Source organism: Schistocerca serialis, chromosome 4 (assembly GCF_023864345.2).
Source record: "Schistocerca serialis cubense isolate TAMUIC-IGC-003099 chromosome 4, iqSchSeri2.2, whole genome shotgun sequence".
NCBI lineage: Eukaryota > Metazoa > Arthropoda > Insecta > Orthoptera > Acrididae > Schistocerca > Schistocerca serialis.
Genome location: NC_064641.1, coordinates 295,037,033 through 295,042,401, shown reverse-complemented (window position 1 = coordinate 295,042,401; position 5,369 = coordinate 295,037,033). Strand labels below are relative to the sequence as shown.

General features: G+C 42.5%; 1 non-coding gene across 1 annotated transcript; it reads left to right on the top strand.

Annotated features, from left to right (window-relative positions):
- Positions 1–1,490: 1,490 nt before the first annotated feature.
- Trnas-cga (transfer RNA serine (anticodon CGA)) lies at positions 1,491–1,565 on the top strand. The gene has a single exon. It is a non-coding gene; the product is annotated as a tRNA-Ser (tRNA).
- Positions 1,566–5,369: the final 3,804 nt, after the last annotated feature.

The window sequence follows — 5,369 nt, the reverse complement described above, 5'->3', positions numbered from 1 at the left end:
TACATATACATCTACATGACTACTCCGCAAACCAGACTTAAGTGCCTGTCACAGGGTTCATAATAATTCCGTATTATTCTACTCTCGAACAGCGTGAGGAAAAAACGAACACCCAAATCTCTCCGTGCGAGCTACGAGTTTCCTAATTTTGTGATGATGCTCGTTTCTCCCTATGTAGGCCGGAGTCAACAAAATGTTTTCGCATTCGTATGAGAACTTGGTGTTTGAAATTTCGTGAGAAGATTCCGCTGCAACAAGAAATGCCTTTGTTTTAATTATGTCCAACCCGAAACCTGTATCACGTCCGTGACACTCTCTCCCCTATTTCTCTATAATACGAAACGTGTTCCCCTTCTTTGAGCTTTCTTGATGTACACCGTTAATCCCGTCTGGTATGGATCCTACACAGTGCAGCAGAACGATATTCAAAAGAGGACGGACAAGCGTGGTGCACACAGTCTCTTTAATAGATCTATTGCATCTTCTAAGTGTTCTGCGAATTAAACGCAGAGTTTGGTTCGCCTCCTCCATAACATTTCGTATGTTTTCTTTTCAGGTTAAGTTGATAGTAGTTGTAATTCGTAGAAAATTAGTTGAATTTCCAGCCTTTAGATTTGAAGGATTTATCGCGTGACGAAGTTTAACGGATTCCTTTTCTACTCATCTGAATGACCTCACACTTTTCATTATTTCGGGTCAACTAAAAATTTTCCATCACAAAAACATCTTATCTAAATCGGTTTGCAACCGGTTTTGAGCTTCTGGTTAATTCACTATACGATAAACGACAGCATCATCTGCAAAGAACGTAAGACAGTTGCTCAGATTGTCTCCTAATTCGTTTATATAGATAATGAACAACAGAGGGCCTACAACACTACCATGGGGAACGTCAGAAATCACTTTGTTTTTCTCCATGGCTTCCATCAGTTACTGCGAACTGACCTGCTGACAGGAAATCACGAATCCAGTCGCATTACAGAGACAATAATCCATAACCACGCAATTTGATTACAAGCCGCTTCTCGAACGCCTTCTGGAAATCTGGGAATAGGGAATCAATTTGAAATCCGAAACTTCCTGGCAGGTTAAAACTGTGTGCCGGACGAAGACGCGAACTCGGGACCTTTGCCTTCCGCTGGCAAGTGCTCTAGCATCTAAGCTACCCAAGCACGACTCACGCCCCCTTCTCACAGCTTTACTTCTGCCAGTACCTCGTCTCCTACCTTCCTAACTTTAAAGAAGCTCTCCTGCGAGCCTTGCAGAACTAACACTCCTCAAAGAAAGGATATTGTGGAAACATGGCTTAGCCACAGAATGAGATTTTCACTCAGCAGCGGAGTGTGCGCTGATATGAAACTTCCTGGTAGGTAAAAACTGTGTGCCGGACCGAGACTCGAACTCGGTTAGCAGGAGAGCTTCTGTAAAGTTTGGAAGGTAGGAGACGAGGTACTGGCAGAAGTAAAGCTGTGAGGAGGGGGCGTGAGTCGTGCTTGGATAGCTCAGTTGGTAGAGCACTTGCCTGCGAAAGGCAAAGGTCCCGAGTTCGAGTCTCGGTCCGGCACACAGTTTTAACCTGCCAGGAAGTTTCATATCAGCGCACACTCCGCTGAAGATTGAAAATCTCATTCTGGCAATTTGAAATCCTTTGTCGATAGCACTCAACACTTCGCGTGAGTAAAGAGCTAGTTGTGTTTCACAAGAACGATATTTTCTAAATGTGTGCTGACTATGTGTCAACAGACCGTTATTCCACACTTGTACAGCGTGCAGAAAAAAAGAACACGTGAATCTTTCCGTGCAACATTCACAATGTTCGAGCACAATATATGTTCCAAAATCTTTTCTGCATATTGACGTTAATGATATGGGCCTGTAATTTAGAGGATTACACCCACTACCTTTCTTGAATATTGGTGTGACCTGTGCAACTTCCCAGTCTGTGGGTACGGCTCTCTCGTCGAGGGGGCGATTGTAAATGATTGTTAAGGACGAAACTTTTGCATCAGCATATGCTGATAGTAACCTAATTAGTACACAGTCGGGACCGCAACGCTTGCATTTATTGGGTGATTTGAGTTGCTTCACTACCGCGAGGATATCTATTTCTAAGAAACCTTGTTGGCAGGTGTTCTTGACTCGTATTCTGGAATATTTTCTTTGTCTTCTTCAGTGAAGGAATTTAGGAAGACTTTGTTCAGTAACTCTGTTGTAGCATCACCATCATCGATAGTATTTCAGTTACTATCGCGCAGAGAAGACATTGGCTGTGTCTTGCCGCTAGTATGCTTTACAGACTACTAGAATCTCTTTGGATTTTCTGCCAGATTTCGATTCAAAGTTTCATTGTGGAAATTGTTATAAGCATCTTGCATGGAAGTCTGCGCTAAATTTCGAGCTTCTCTAAAACACCACCAATCTTGGGAATTTTGCGTTTGCTTAAATTTTGCATGCTTTTTCTCACTGTTGCTGCAACAGTGTTCTGAAACGTTTTGTATACCATTGGGGATTCGCTCAGTCTTTTGTTATTTGATTTGGTATAAATCTCGCAATCGCTGTCGATACTGTTTCTTTGAGTTCAAGCCACATCTGGTCTACACTTACATTCTTAATTTGGAAGGAGCAGAGATTGTACCTCAGGAAAGCATCAAGTGAATTTTCATCTGCTTTTTTGAAAAGATATATTTTTACGTATGTTTTTGGATAGGGTCCGCCTTTAGCGAAACACAATTTTGTTTTCTAACCCTTTCTTTTTGGTGGATTTCGGAGTTACGGTATTCAGTCTCACTACGGTAACCCTGTGTTCCTTAATCTCTGTATCCGTTTTGATGCTCGTAAGTAGGTCAGGATTATTAGAAGCTATGAGGTCAAGTGTGTTTTAACGACCGTTTACTATTGGAATGAGAACATAAACTAATTACTCTAAATAATTTTCACATAATGCTTTAGCATAATTTCGGATGATGTTTTAGGCGTACCTTTGGATTTAAACATGTATTTTCGCCAACATATCGAGGGTAAATTGAGGTCACCACCAACTGTAAGGCCGGCCGAAGTGGCCGTGCGCTTACAGGCGCTGCAGTCTGGAACCGCACGACCGCTACGGTCGCAGGTTCGAATCCTGCCTCGGGCATGGATGTTTGTGATGTCCTTAGGTTAGTTAGGTTTAACTAGTTCTAAGTTCTAGGGGACTAATGACCTCAGCAGTTGAGTCCCATAGTGCTCAGAGCCATTTGAACCATTTGAACCAACTGTAATTTAACTATATATTATAATTAATTGTATAATGCCTAATTACTTTATACATGTTTGACGCTACAATAATGACTACATCATCTTGTTACATGTCGTTCAACTTAAAAATTCCTGTTAGATTATAGCTCACATGTTTTTCAGTTCTGCGTTTTTATACATTTGCATCAGAACGTTGAACCTGTAGCATGGTCGTACTCCACACAGAAGTACTGAAATACGTCACTGTTCATTCCTCACCGTAAAGTGTCAGCCACGTTTTTGCATCGTGTGGATAGCAGTGATGGATACTTGTGCAACACAATGTTATCTTCCCGTGGTGTTATGGATGTTTATGGAACAGAAATGAATAGAGAGGGTGAAATCTGGTGTCACCGCACAGCCTTCACGTTCAGAATAGCCACTAGTATAACGTCGATTGACTTCATCCGGCAAACGGTCTCCAATATCTGCATCTACGTGAAATACGGGGAGAAGATTCGATTCGACACACAACGTCAGTACACAGTTTCTCCACCGTTGGTCAAATAGTGGTTATCAAAATTTCTGCCACCAACGCGATTCTGTGATGAGCACGTGTTCACAATATGTACTATGGGGGCAAGTTTCAGGGACCTAAAACAGCGTTCTTGTTAAATTAGGCTTTTGCAACAAAGGTCTAAAGCGACTATTCACTAAACAAACAAGTAATCTCCCAGGACAAAATATTAGGCACACCTTAACCGATTCACTTTCCCCATAGTCGACCCTATATTTATTATTTAAATTTACGAAAATGAACACATTTTGTCTTACAGATTTTTCTCAGAATTACATAATTTTTTCATAGGAATTCCTTCTAAATTTGGCCTTACTATTTATTGAAGTAATGAGGAGTGGCGATATAATTTTTTGAAAATTTTTGTTGGTGATGTACATCCGAAAAACCAGAGGCATGTGCAGCACCACTAGACATTTCTCACACCCATATCTTATATCATTTTCTTCTTTCTTGCTTTGTGCAGTACACAACACAGTTTCTGGAGAGTGTTCTCTTATTGGGTTTGGGGAGAGACAAATGTAACAAAACCTGAAAACAACTGTTTGTTATAGTTCGCAAAATATCTAAAGAAATCGAGTGTGTATTACTCCCCTAAAGAGATTGGTTTCTCAGCTTTCCAGTGGTATACAACATGTAACATCTGATGCCATATATTAGTAAAGAAGAAGAAACACCAAGAAGAAGCTATAGCTGCTGTGCCCGTCTCACAGCCGGTGGTGTAATAACGGACTTGAAATTTGCCGCCGGCTGAGAACCGGCTGCATAAGCCTACAGGAGCACCTTGATCCCCTTGGAGCACTGTAGATGGAGGAGAACTGGTGATCATGTGACCAGCCACAAGTGACGTCAGTCATGACTAAGTGACAGCGTAGTAAAATGGGCCGACGTGAAGACGTGACAGGATCTGTTGTGCATGCACGTCCACATGGCTCCACCGTGAACTGAGCTGCCCGACTTGCCACATCAACGTGGACTTTCCAACGCGTCTAAGAGTGATGGTGCACCAGTCACAGTAACACAGAGTAAGAAGAGTGGTCGTAAAAATGTCGTAACCGGCGGGCACTGGAGTCGAGCACCACGTCTTGTCAGTCAGACTCCGAGCGAATAATGCACAGCGAACTGCATGCAATGGATATTTGAAATCGGGTTACCTTCACCTGAAACGACACCAAACCAACACCAACAACAACAGCTCAGGCCGACGCAGCAAGCAGAGGATGAAGAAAAAATGGCTCTGAGCACTATGGGACTCAACTGCTGAGGTCAGTAGTCACCTAGAACTTAGAACTAGTTAAACCTAACTAACCTAAGGATATCACAAACATCCATGCCCGAGGTAGGATTCGAACCTGCGACCATAGCGGTCTTGCGGTTCCAGACTGCAGCGCCTTTAACCGCACGGCCACTTCGGCCGGCAAGGATGAAGAGATAGAGAAAGTATATGACGACATTGGACAGTTTATTCAGTTAGTAAGGGTGAGGAAAATCTAATAATCATGGGAAACTGGATTGCGGTTGTAGGGGTGGGAGTAGAAGAACGAGTTATGAGAGAATATGGGCTTGGTAGTCGGAATGA